Below are 15065 nucleotides of genomic sequence, written 5' to 3'. Positions count from 1 at the left end.
GAATTGGTTTTATTTAAAACTATGCCAGAACCCATAAGACACCTAGGAATAAATCTAACCAAAGAAATATAAGATCTATACTCTAAAAACTATAAAACATTGGTGAAAGAAATTGAAGAGGACACAAAGAAATGTAAAAAAAAAAAAATTCTATGCTTTTCGTTTGGAAGAACAAACACTGTTAAAAAGCCTATATTACCCAAAACAATCTACATATTTACTGCCATCCTCATCAAAATACCAACAGCATTTTTCACAAAGTTAGAACAACAGAATCCTAAAATTTTTATGGAACTGCAAAAGACCCCAAATATCAAAAGCAATCTTGAAAAAGAAAAACAAAGCTGGGGGTATCAAAATTCTGTACTTCAAATTGTATTACAAAGCTGTAACTGTCAAGACAATATGGTACTGGAACAACAATACACACAGAATAGAAATGGAACAGAATAGAAAACCCAGAAATGGACCCACCACTATAAGGTCAACTAATCTTAGACAAAGCAAGAAATAATGTCCAGTAGAAAAAAGACAGTGTCTTCAACAAATGGGATTGGAGAAAATGGGCAGCAACATGCAGAAGAATGAAACAGGACCACTTTTCACACCATACACAAAAATAAATTCAAAATGGATGAAAGACTTAAATGTAAGACAGGAAACCATCAAAATCCTAGAGGAGAACATAAGCAGCATCGGCCATGCAACTTCTTATTAGATAGTCTCCGGAGGCAAAGCAAAAATGAATGATTGGTATTTCATCAAGATAAAAAACTTCTGTACAGCAAAGGAAATAACAAAACTAAAAGGCAACCTCTGGAATGGGAGGAGATATTTGCAAATGGCATATCTGATAAAGGGCTTGTGCTCAAAATATATAAAGAACTTATCAAACTCAACATCCAATAAACAAATAATCTAGTCAAGAAATGAGCAGAAGATATAAACAGACATTTTTTTCAAAGAGGACATACCAATGGCCAACAAACACATGAAAAAATGTTCAACATCACTTGGCATCAGGGAAATACAAATCAAAACCATGATGAGATAGCACCTCACACCTATCACAATGGCTAAAATTAACAACTCAGGAAATAAGGGTTGTTGGCGAGGATGTGGAGAAAGAGGAATCCTCTTACACTGCTGGTGGGAATGCAAACTGGGACAGCCATTCTGGAAAACAGTACAGAGGTTTCTCAAAAAGTTAAAAATAGAACTACCCTATGATCCAGCAATTGCACTACTAGGTATTTACCCAAATCCAAAAATACTGATTTGAAGGGACACTTCCACCTCCAATGTTGGTCAAATATTCTACCCTACTCTACTCTACTCTAATTTACTCATTTGACCACTCTATGGTCAAATAATCTTCAACAAAGCAGGAAAAAATATACAATGTAAAAAAAGATAGTCTCTTCAATAAATGGTGCTGGGAAAATTGGATAGATCTATACAGAAGAATGAAACTCAACTATTCCCTTACACCATACACAAAGATAAACTCAAAATGAATAAAAGACCTCAGTGTGAGACAGGAATCCATCAAAATCCCAGGGGAGAACATAGGCAATAACCTCTTCAACACTGGCCACAGCAACTTCTTTCAAGACATGTCTCCAAAGGTAAAGGAAACAAAAGCGAAAATTAACTTTTGGGACTTAATCAAGATAAAAAGTTTCCGCACAGCAAAGGATACAGTCAACAAAACAAAGAGGCAACCCACAGAATGGGAGAATACATTTGCAAATAACACTATAGACAAAGGTCTGATATCCAAGATCTATAAGGAACTACTCAAACTCAACACCCAATAAACAAATAATCAAGTCAATAAATGGGTAGAAGACATAAGCAGACACTTCTCCAAAGAAGACATACAAATGGCTAGCAGACACATGAAAAAGTATTCATTATCATTAGCCATTAGGGAAATTCAAATCAATACTATACTGAGATACCACCTTATACCAGTTAGAATGGCAAAGATTAACAAGGCAGGAAACAACAAGTGTTGGAGAGGATGTGGAGAAAGGGGAACCCTCTTACACTATTGGTGGGAATGCAAGTTGGAGCAGCCACTTTGGAAAACAGTGTGGAGATTCCTCAAAAAATTTAAAAATAGATCTATCCAATGTCCCAGCAATTGCACTACTGGGTATTTATCCCCAAGATACAGGTGTAGTGAAAAGAAGGGCCATATGCTCCCCAGTGTTCATAGTGGCAATGTCCACAATAGCCAAACTGTGGAAAGAGCCAAGATACTCTTTAAAAAATGAATGGATAAAGAAGATGTGGTCCATATATACAATGCAATATTGCTCAGCCATCAGAAATGATGATTACCCAACTTTTGAACCAACATGGATGGGACTGGAGGAGATTATGCTGAGTAAAATAAGTCAAACAGAGAAAGTCAATTATATGGTTTCACATACTTGTGGAACATAAGGAATAGCATGGAGGACATTAAGAGGAAGAAGGGAAAAATGAAGGGGGGGATCAGACAAGGAGATGAACCATAAGGAACTATGAACTCTGAGAAACAAACTGAGGGTTTTGGAGGGGAGGGAGGTGGTGGGTTGGGTGAGCCTGGTAGTGGATTTTAAGGAGGGCACATATCCCATGGAGCACTAAGTGTTATACATAAACAATGAATCTTGGAACACTACATCAAAAACTAATGACATACTCTATGGTGACTAACATAACATAATAAAAAATAATTTTTAAAAAAGAAGTTGTGTCTTTGGGGTAAATACCCAGGAGTGCAATGGCAGGGTCATAGGGAAGTTCTATTTTTAATTTCTTGAGGAATCTCCACACTGTTCTCCAAAGAGGCTGCACCAACTTGCATTCCCACCAACAGTGTAAGAGGGTTCCCCTTTCTCCACATCCCCTCCAACACATGTTGTTTTCTGTCTTGCTAATTTTGGCCATTCTAACTGATGAAAGGTGATATCTCAATGTAGTTTTAATTTGAATCTCCCTGACGGCTAGTGATGATGAACATTTTTTCATGTGTCTGATAGCCATTTGTATGTCTTTATTGGAAAGTGTCTGTCCATATCTTCTGCCCACTTTTTGATATGATTGTCTGTTTTGTGTGTGTTGAGTTTGAGGAGTTCATTATAGATCCTGGATATCAACCTTTTGTCTGTACTGTCATTTGCAAATATCTTCTCCCATTCCGTGGGTTGCATCCTTGTTTTCTTGACTGTTTCCCTGGCTGTGCAGAAGCTTTTGATTTTGATGAAGTCCCAAAAGTTCATCTTCGCTTTTGTTTCCTTTGCCTTTGGAGACATATCTTGAAAGAAGTTGCTGTGGCTGATATCGAAGAGATTACTGCCTATGTTCCCCAATGTTTATAGCAGCAATGGCCACAGTCGCCAAACTGTGGAAAGACCAAGATGCCCTTCAAAGGATGAATGGATAAGGAAGATTTGGTCCATATACACTATGGAGTATTATGCCTCCATCAGAAAGGACGAATACCCAACTTTTGTAGCAACATGGCCAGGACTGGAAGAGATTATGCTGAGTGAAAGAAGTCAAGCAGAGAGAGTCAATTATCCTATGGTTTCACTTATTTGTGGAGCATAACAAATAGCATGGAGGACATGGGGAGTTAGAGAGGAGAAGGGAGTTGGGGGAAATCAAAAGGGGAGGTGAACCACGAGAGACTATGGACTCTGAAAAACAATCTGAGGGTTTTGAAGGGGCAGGGGGTGGGAGGTCGGGGTACCAGGTGGTGGGTATTATAGAGGGCACAGATTGCATGGAGCACTGGGTGTGCTGCAAAAATAATGAATACTGTTATGCTGAAAATAAAAAATAAATTTAAAAAAATGAAAAAAAAAATAAAAAAGAAGTTGTGGTGTATACATATATACCATGGAATATTACTCTGCCATCAAAGACAACGACATCTTGCCATTTGCAACAACATGAGTCGAGCTAAAGAATATCATGCTAAGTGAAATAAGTCAGTCAAAGAAAGACAAACACCATATGGTCTCACTCATATGTGAAACTTAAGAAGTGAAACAAATGAACACAGTGGAAAAAATAAAGAGAAAAAGAGGAAAAACCATAAAACCAACTCTAAATTATAGAGAACAAACTGAGGGTTTCTGGAAGGGAGGTGGTTAGGCGGGATAGGTTAAATGGGTGACAAGGATTAAGGAGGGCACTTGTGATGAACACTAGGTGTTGCATGTAAGTGATGAGTCACTAAATTTTACCCTTAAAACTAATATTGCACTATATGCTAGCTAATTGGAATTTAAATAAAAACTTGAAACAAATAATTAAATAGATAAATAAGGAGAAAAGTCTCAAATCAACAACCAACTTCACAACTTAAGTAATTAGAACAATAAAAAAAAGCCCAAAGCTAGCAGAAGGAAACAATAATAAAGACCAATACTATTACTAATAATAATATATGAGACTGCAGTACTGCCTACTGTGCTAAGGAGGCAGGTTACCACTAATAATAATAAAGATTAAAAATAGTATAAATAAAAGAGACAACAGAGAAGCCAGTGGAGAAAATCAATAAAACTAAGTGAGTTCTTTGAAAAGATCAGCAAATTAAAAAAAAAAAAAAACTTAAGCTCGATTGATTAAGAAGAAAAGAAAGAAGACTTAAATAACTAAAATCAAAAATGAAAGAGGAGACATTACTACCAACAGGAGTGAAAAGAATTTTTAACGTGTGTTATAAACAATCATATGTCAAAGAATTGGATAACCTGATGTATAGGACAAAATCTGAGAAACACATGACCTACAAAACTAAATTATGAAGAAATAGAAAATCCAGATAGACCTACAACTAATAAGGAGACTAAATCAGTAATCAAAAACTTCCACTTCCCAAGAAGAAAAATCTCAAAACCAGATGGTTTCATTGGTTTAAAAAATTATCACAAAACCTGCTCAGCCTCCTAGAAGAAATTGAAGAAAAAGGAATATATCTTAACTCATTCTATGAGGCCACCATTATACTGAAGACAAAACCAGTCAAAGACACTATAAGAAAAAAAAAAAAAAACTCGAAACCCTTATGCATAGTGAATCCACAACAAAATACTAGGAAACTGAATTTGTACAGCATATTTTAAAATTATACACCTAGACCAAGTGAGATTTATTCCTGGAATGTAAGGTTAGTTTCATAAACAAAAAATCAATAAATATAATAAACCACATTAACAGAATGCAGGGTGGGAGGGAAGCAGATGATCATCTCAACTGATGTAGAAGAAGTGTCTGACAAAATGGGAAATGTGATATTTGATCATATAAAAATTAAAATAAAAATAAGAGAATATTTTGAACAAGTTTATGCCAACTTGATCACAACTTAGATCAAATGGACAACCCTGTGAAAAACACAAACTCTAAAAGTTCATTCAGGGAGAAGTAGGCAACAGGAATAACTCTATACCTATTTTTAAAATTAATTTATAGTTATAAACCCTTCCACACAGAGAAGATCAGTCCCAGACTGTTTTTCTCACTGGTGTTTTGATAAACATTTAAAAAATATATAATGCCAATTCTACACAAAAAATTTTAAAAATAGAAGAGGAGGGAGTGCTTCTCCATTTACTCTAGGGGTATTACCCTGATTGAGGGAGAGAAAGAAAAAAAAGCAAACACAATAGAAAAGAAAAAATCTCAATATTCCTCATGAAATCAAAATCCTTAGCAAAATACTAGCAAGTTGAATCCAGTATATAAAAAAGATAGACATTATGACCAAATGAGATTTTTCCCCAGGGATGTAACGCTGGCTGTGTATTCAAAAATCAATGTGATTTTCAATTAGTACACTGAAGGAGAAAAAAAAAACATGGCAATTATGATGATTGCAAATAAAAAGCTTTGACAAAATTCCACACTCGGTCATAAGAAAAGCTCTCAGGAAACGAAGAATAGATGGAAATATCCTTGTTCTGATGACGGACATCTACACAAAACCTAAACCTATAATCATTACTAATTACAAACAGAGAATGCCTCTCCTCCTAAGATAAAGAAGAAACAATGGTTTTCTTAAAGGATTCTTTTTATTTTTCTTTTAAATTCAAAGTTGCAGAGATTCTCCACCATGCTAAGAAGGTATTTTTAGTCCCATTTTTCATATAGGAAAACTGATTTATAGACTCTGAGACCCGTATTCTACCTGAATTTGAAGTCTTTACCTGATTCACCTCCACCTTATCTCTGTTTGCTATTAACCCTGTGTGCTTACTTATCTGTGTCCGCCATTAGACTGTGAGATTGAGTTCCAAGACTCTGCTTTATTAATTTTTATATCTCTAGGAAATAGCATAGTGCTTAGCTCTAATCATTATCCACAAAATGGCACTTAAAATTTTGGATTAGAAGTTGTATCATCCATCCCGTGGCCTAAGTATTATCTCCCTTACCCAGACTGTAAGATCCAAGAAGGTAGGGATCACATTTTACTCACCTTGGCATTCTGTGTGTCTCCTGTGATGGCTAACACATAGTAAATATTTCCTAGTAGAATAAATGACAGACACAAGTTCATCCAATTGCCCCGGCCTTCACATAACTGGCAGTGGAATTCCCAAAAGAGCTGTAGAAAGCAGTAAGGGTATTAATGAAATAAGATTCTGTGAATAATTTAGTAATTAACATTGCCTACATTTGCATTCATTTGCATAATGCTTCTTAGCTTATGAAATGCTTCCGCATCCATTTTCTAACATGAACTTCACAATATTCCTGTGAGGTATGCAAATCAAATGTTATCAGGATTTTATAGATGAGATGCAATATTTTGCCAAAGACTGGAGTAGAAAGCAGTGACTCTGGAAATAATACTCAGATTTCCTGTCTTCCCATGTAGAGCTCTTCCCACTGGATCACTTTTTCACCAAGGTAAAGAACTACACATTCATTTTGGAATCCAGCCACTTAGAGCTATGGGCTGGCAGTCAGATCTCAAATTTTTAACTTCAATATCCTCCTCTGTAAAATCATGATAGTGATTCTTAATCTGCCTCCTGCAACATGAATCCTATTTATTAAAATGTTTATTCTTGATATTAGTGTATATTAATATAGTTTAATATATTAATGGGATAATATACCTAAATTATAATATTCAAATCATACCAATGTTATTAAAAGAGTCATTTGATATTTTTATTAAAAAATACAAAGAAGATAAAATAATGAGTGAGTACAATGTGAAAGTACTAAAATTCTGGATATAACTGTCAGGAAGAAATACAAAATCTTCCAAAAAGGAATCAGAAAGATTTCACAAGTGACGTTTCCTAAATTCTGCTCCTCGTTTCCTTCCTGAGCCTGGGAGTGCAGTGGGGGCAAGCCCTCTGCTATCCAAAAAAAGCCCACATCAATAATTGAGGGAGCCTCTAGGTCAGACCTGGCCAGCTCTCTCTGCTGCAGGCCAAGATATGAGCTGCATTGTTGATGCTATAATCTAGCTCTTCACTATCACAACAAGAAAGACTTTGGCAATTATGTAGATTTATGTAAACTATCTCATGAATCTAAAAAGGTAAGCTGTTATAGACAGTTCTTCAGTGAGTTTTCTAACTACAAGCCAAACTTATATTTGTTAGCTAGTCTCCAGCATGACATCCAGATTAATAACTGATTTAGGATGTTATAGACAGGTGTCGAGATGGTTTCCCCAGCTCAAGTCTAGTTCCAGGCAAAATTTCATTAACCTCCTAGGGTTTTTAGGGTACTCAAATCTAATTTGCAGGAACACATGAAGCCAACAGTCCTGTGAAAATGTCAGAAATACCTTGCCAAGGACAAATGCATATAAGTCAAGGAGTGAGTCTAAATCCACTTGAATTTCCCAATGCCTCCAATACAAACCCTCAACTCCAGCCAACAGCAAGCACTGTTCACTGACTTGCAGCACCCTTTCCACTTCCCTGTCCCTGTGATTATCTCATTCAGACCATACACCTAGAATATCATTCCACCTCCTCTGTGACCATAAAAATAATGACTGCCATTTATTATTACAATGGAATGCATCTATTCCCACATTTAAGTCACTGAAAGAATTTATGTCTCCATTTTACAGATGAAGAACCAGAGGTTCAACAAAGTTAAGCAATGTATTCATAATATACAAACAAAGCTAGAACTAGCATTTAAACTCTGGTCTGTTTAATTCAAATCATTGCTCTTCCCATTATGCTTCTATCAAGACCAGTGCCAAATCCACCTCCTCCAGAAAGTCTTCTTTAAGTATACAACTCTGAATGACCTCACACCTCCTTCATCCTTACTCATTGACTACCCAGCACATTTTATCTGGTGGTGACTCTTGGCCTTTAATGGTCTCTTCTACTAAACCATGAAATTATTGAGGACAGGACATTTTCTTGTTTTTCTAGTACATCTTACCCATCCATCACCTACTATGTTTTTTATCCCATCGAAATAAAAATTTTTGGTGAAGACAAAGATCCTATTTGATCTTTGCATACCTTCATGGGTCTTCAGGAGTGCTGTGTACATAGTAGAAAAATGGATGTGGACACGAATTTAAATTATATATAGACAAACTGTCCACTTGAAAGATGAAAGGAGGGCACCTGGGTGGCTCAGTGGGTTAAGCCTCTGCCTTTGGCTCAGATCATGATCTCAAGGTCCTGGGATCAAATCCCACATTGGGCTCTCTGCTCGGCAGGGAGCCTGTTTCGTCCTCTTTCTCTCTCTCTCTCTCTCTGCCTGCTTGTGATTTCTCTCTGTCAAATAAATAAATAAAATCTTTAAAAAAGAAAGAAAGAAAGATGAAAGGAACTAGGATGCAAAGAGGCTAAGAGCCCAAATTCTCACATAGATTTTCTGATAGGTCTCCTGACTCACCTTGACTGGATTTTTCCATTATACCTAGGGTGACCATTTAATTTATTACCCAGATTAGGACATTTTTAAGAGCCAAAGGGAAGAGTATTAAAAATTATTTCAGGACAATAGGTATAAAACAGGATGTACCATCATCTAAATATTAATAATTTCTCACTATCTTTACTAATGGCAATAACAGTTGCATATGCTTTTATACAGTGCTTACAATGTGCCAAGTACTGTTCAGAGATTATAAAAGTTTTAGATAGATGTATAAATACATATATAAATAACAATTTGCTTGATCTCCAACAATGAGTATCATTTTTGCCCCCATTGTACAGATGAAAAAACTGAGGTACAGAGAATCACACATCTAATAATGCTGGAACTCACTGGTTCACTCTCCTCTGGACCTCAGTTTTCCATCTTTAAGGATTTTAGATGACTTTTTCTAGAGGTCTCTAAGCATGAGAGACTACATCAATGGTGGACTTGTGGATATGGTTTTACTTCAGGGTTTAGCATTGCCTGGCACTGATGGGGACCAAAAGAGAGAACTCATCTTGGTCTGAATCCAAAGGATAATTCTCCTTGACTTCTAGGGCTTTGATGACAATGCACCACCTTACTCACAACAGCCTGTGAAATTGGTACAGTTTCTCCAGTTACAGACGGGAAAGGAGAAACTCAGGAAGGTTAAGTGACTTACCCAAAGTCACATGGTCAGTTTACGGAAGAGTCAGGATTGAGACCTATCTACTTCCAAAGCTGTGATCACTGTTCTACAGCAGTCTGGCACAGAAATGTCACCTTAATTATCAAACAAAACTTGTTTTTCCCACATCTTCAGTTTCATGGCTCAATAGTTCTACAGCTCAGAAATACTGGCATCTAGTAAGGGAAAGAAGCATTGTTGTGGGGAGATTGGGTAAGGTAAGAAGAGAATTTCATTCAACTCAACCACCTTTACGACCTGTCCCCTTCCTACTGCTCACACATACTTAGGAACTAGATATAATTAAAGGTTTATGAAGGAACCACAAAAGTATACTGCTAAATTTCTGAGGCTCCATGGTTGCCAAGGAAACAATCACTTCTCACTTACAAGGAAGCTTCTTTGAGGGACATGACTCAGAGATGCTAGGAATTGGAGTCTTTACAAGGGAACTGTCTCTATGAAGTATATAGGAACATCGCTATACACCTCTCCCACTTGAATTTCCCAAAGTACATCTCCGTATCCCAACTACTCTTGCTGCACTAACACTGGGATATAAACCTCCCTACTGCTATTCAGTTTTCTGAGGAACATGGGTCCCAGCCCAGCCTGATTCTTTTAGAAATCTTCTCCCATCTTAGCATTAGGCACCCAAACCAGCAGAAAAGGGGACTTTGGGGGATAAGCAGGGCCTTCAGACACAGACCCTAAACCATCTCTCCAAGCCCTCCTTAGACCTTACTTCATTCCTTATCTCCTTTGTTGGCTTCATACCCCAGTTTCCATTTGTGTCCCAACTCCCTTTTGTCTCTGACCTCCAACATCTACTCCACTCTTGGATGTCTTTGTCTTGTCTCACCCTGGGATGGGGAAAGCTATGGTATTCTGCAAGCCAACCTTTCAAGACACAGTGTCTTCCCAGTCCCTGCTTTCCTTCTGGCTCTTAAAAACTTCTCTCCTGTGGTCTAGCCTTCCAGGCAATCCCCACCCTTTTCCCAGTAGCCAGACACCTTCTACCATGGGCCAGAGTCAATTTGCTGAAAATACCTTAATAGTCACTATTTCAGATCTCAGTCTGATGATATTCTTCTCTCTCTACCATCTCAGTAAGTGGCCCATAGGCCCTTGCTGCCTGGGGTGCTCCCAGTCAACCACTCCTACATAGCTCTGACTCTTAGAGTATCTCTCCATTAGTTCTTGACTGCACAGAGCAAGACCTCCTCTCTGTCCCTTCTAAGGCTATTCTCAATCTCCCTGCCTCAGGTCCTCCCCTCTAGCCATTCCCCACCTGAGCACACCCATTCCTGTCAGTCTCTGGACAACACTTCATTTCCTCATTATGACCTTAACTACTTGAAGAGAATGGCCACACAACATTCACAAGACAACACTAGAACTTTGCACTCAATTCCTTCTGAGGTTTTGTTACAGATACCGTCACTGACACTCTTCCCACTGGACCTCAAGTCGTGACTTGTGTTTTCAGCTTCCTTATCCCACCTTTTTTTTTTTTTTGCCCAGTCTGAATGATATGTATTATACAAATCTTAAATTTAGTCCTTTTCATGCCTCTATTTCTACTTTCCACAGGGAAACAGTATCTTGCCCTATCCACCACCTCCTTTTGTTCAATGTTCTCTCAGATTCAAAGAATGCTTAGTGAGTACATATAGTATTCTCAACTCCTTCTGGCTTCACCAGGTTTTCCTGGATTAGATACTCCCAATTCTTCCATCAAGCACCCACTGATAAACATTGCCTTGAAAGGAAAAAGAGTACCTTGCCTTCTCAGCTATAAGAGTATCTACCTAACTCTATGCTTTTAAACCAAACCAACTACCCCAAATCCCATGGACTGCTCATAGTGGCTAGTAAAAATGAGCCTGGACATTCCAGCCTCATGAGTGACAATTCTCTCTGAAGTTTCCCTTCACTTTTCTCCTTCTCTCTGACCTCTGGATCTGTTATTCACCTCCCTGACTCCCAGCATCAAAAATCTGTCCCACACTAGTCATTCCTTAGAACAAAACCCAGGTTTGTTTTTTTAGCCTTCTTCTTCTTGCTGTTATTTCTCCAACAAATGTATGTTTGCTCACCCCATGGTGTCAGCTCACCTGGCCAGAGTCCTGCACAGTTCGAATTGAGCAGACACCAGCACACAGCCTATGCACTGCATCAGGGTTTGGAAAATGCTGCTAAATATATCAGATCCTCTTGAGCTGTGACCCCAAAGAAAAGCCTGTGGGGGTTACTCGTGATTACCCAGCAAGGATTCTTGGTCATTGCAATTCCTCACCAAGTCTCCAGCAGTTATTCCAAGCTGATGTTCTTGTCTGCTTTCCAGACAGATAAGCTGATATCTAAACCCTAGGACAGAAGCAAAATTCTGACAGTACAGTCAGAATCACTAAACTCCTTCAAAGCCAGCCTCGAAGGAGCTTCTGCGGGTGCTACAGCTTGCTCTTCCACACACAGTCCAGAAGGACCGACAGCCACTTGGTGAAACCTTCTCCTGATCAAATGTGAAGTCATCCCCTTCACTCTGCATAGATTAGTTATACCTAATGAACTTTTGGCTAGAAATTTTCATTTTCATTTTTAGAGGTAATAACCACCTGACTACAAAAGCATATAGCATTTTTAAACAAATCTCCAATAATAGTTTATGCATCCATTGCACAGAAGACTGATGAGACATACACTGTGTTTGAAGGAATTAGCATCTAATCATAAGACCCTATCCCAAAATATACAGCTGAAAACACAGATGGGAGAGAAAGAATCTATGGAAAGACAAAATGAAAACAGAGCCTTGATGTCTCCAGTTTTATCCTTAGAAAGCACATGTTGTTACAATTTTTAGTCACCAATGGAATGTAGGCTTGTCTAAAAAAAAAATATATATATATATATATATATATATATATGTACACACACAGGCACACACACACACACACACACATATATATATAAACTAGTTAGTTATATGTTAACTTAATATATTTATTAACTAGTTGTGAATTAGTTAGTCATATATACTAACTAAATATATGTGGAGGGGGAGGGGCAGAGGGAAAGGAAAAGAGAGAATCCTACGCAGACTCCACTGAGTGAAGAGCCTGACGAGGATCTTGATGTCACAGCCCTGACGTCATGACCTGAGCCAAAATCAAGAGCTGGAAATGTAACCAACTGACCCATCTCAGTGCCCCTATATGTATATATTTAGTTAATATATGTGGTTAACTAAAACCTGAGCCATCTCAGGCACTTAGGTCTTTTCCCTAAGACAGTGCAGACTTAAGTGTAGATCCCCTAGCCTGGCATGAAGGCTCAGCACATGGGCTTTGTGTCCTTTGTTCTTCACTTCCCCTTCCAGCCTTTAGGTAGCTCCTGTTCTGAGCATCTCATCACTGTTCAACTTGACTAAACCATTTCTAATGCGTAAGCCAGACCCAATCACCCTTTATACACAAGGTTTCCCATTTTTGCCCTTTCCAGTTCTTCCTTGTTGTGAATGTCCAACTGAAATCCCTCCTCACTCAGGAAACCCTCCTAAATAAAATCAGCTCCCAAACCTCCCCCTCACCTTCACCCGTAGCATATACAGCCTATGTCAGCAAATTAGAAATGAAATTGGTCCTTCTTTAGCACATTCTCTTAGATAATTGTCTCATTTAACTCCTGAACCTCCTAAGTTAAGACTGATCTCACCCACTTTCAAAGCATTAGCCAATCATTACACACCCATTAGGATGGCTACTATAGTAACCAAAACATAGTAACAAGTGTTGGTGAGGAGAAGAGAAATTGGAACTCTGCTTCAATGTTGGTGGGAATATAAAATGGTACAGCCACTGTGGGAAACAATATGTTTGTTCCTCAAAAAATTAAAAATAGAAATACCCTATGAACCAGTAATTTTGTATATATACCCAAGAGAAGTGAAAGCAGGATCTCAAATAGACCATTGCACACCCATGCTCATAGCAACATTATTTACAATAACTAGAATAGAGAAGCAATCCAAGTGTCCACCAATGGATGAATGAATAAGAAAAACGTGGTATATATATGTAGCATTTATATATATTTATTTATATATATAATAATATATATATTTATAATATATATTTATATATATTTATGATATTTATAATATATATAATATTTATTTTTATATTTATTTTTATATATAAACATGATATATATGCATTTATATATATTTATATATGCATATATATAAATATATATTTAGCCTTAAAAATAAAGGAAATTCTGACACACACTACAATATGGATGAGGACATGATTGAGGACATGATGCTAAGTGAAATAAGCCAATGACCCCCCCAAAAAAGACAAATATTGCATGATTCTACTTAAATGAGGTAGTTCGAGTAATCAAATTTATACAGGAAGAAAGAATGGTAGTTGCCATGGCCCAGGGGAGGGAAGAATGGGACATTATTGGTCAATCATGTGGAGCTTCAGTCTTGCAAGGTGGGAGGTGTTCTAGAACTAGACGGTGATGGCCTTTGCACAACGTTGTGAATGTGTTTCATGACCCTGAACTCTACACTTCAAAATGGTTAAGATGGGAAATTGCACATTATGTATACTTTATCATGACAGGAAAAAATAGAGGAAAAGACTCATGCAGAAGGGAAAACAAAAACAACAAAAACAAAAACAAAACTAACATTCTTAATGTCCCCTGTGTTAAGTAGCTTCCATACATTTTCTTCTTTAATCTTGGTAGTAGCCTAGCTTTTAACTCCATTGTTCAGATGAGTACTTGAAACTGAGGCTGAGAAAGTCAGGAATTTTTCCAGCTAGCAGGGAGTGCAGAAGTGAAGGTTGGCCTATCTGACCTGGGACCACTGCTCATAGATGACTCTTCAACACTACTTCAACCTTTCACATAAAACTTCATCCCCTGGGGACAGAGGAATATGCTTTAAATACCAGTTTCTTCTGATTAGCATAGCCAAACCTAAAGTAAGTGCTTCTTCAGTGTTTTTTTAATTGATTCTCCTCTTGGCTTAGATAGTGGGGAAAAAAAAAAAAAATACCAGAACTGGTGAATGACTTAGTGTCATTTTTACCTGAGGTTTCTGGACTTGACTCAGGACAAACCTGTGATCAGCCAGGTTGCCCAGATGTGCCCTTCTCCACTGCAATCTATGATCTGACAGAAAGAATCTATTTTAGGATTTTCCATGTCTCCTCTGATTCTGAGTAACGCCTAGACTTGTTATCTAGCAATTAAGCAAGAATAGATGAGAAATTGTATTTACATTTTCCACACTGTGGGGCTTTCTATACCTAACCTTGAATACTTAATATTGTGCTGAGTTATGATTCATCAGGGACTGATGGTTTTATATATCAAAACAAAGCTTAACTCTCAGTAGGATGAATTTCTGGAAAGAGAAAAGAGAGTAGAAGGTGAATTG

At 37.5% G+C, this 15065-nt stretch overlaps 1 long non-coding RNA gene across 2 annotated transcripts in view; it reads right to left on the bottom strand.

Annotated features, from left to right (window-relative positions):
* Positions 1-15065, bottom strand: part of LOC122915298 — a 158427-nt gene that overhangs the window by 62572 nt on the left and 80790 nt on the right. For both annotated transcript variants that reach the window (XR_006386037.1, XR_006386036.1), the window contains one exon: positions 6491-6619. This is a non-coding gene — a long non-coding RNA (uncharacterized LOC122915298). The remainder of the gene's footprint in view (positions 1-6490; positions 6620-15065) is intronic.

The sequence above is a fragment of the Neovison vison genome, chromosome 8, assembly GCF_020171115.1.
Source record: "Neovison vison isolate M4711 chromosome 8, ASM_NN_V1, whole genome shotgun sequence".
NCBI classification, from domain to species: Eukaryota; Metazoa; Chordata; class Mammalia; order Carnivora; family Mustelidae; genus Neogale; species Neogale vison.
The sequence above is the reverse complement of the archived record's forward strand: the minus strand, read 5'-3'. Positions and strand labels throughout refer to the sequence as shown.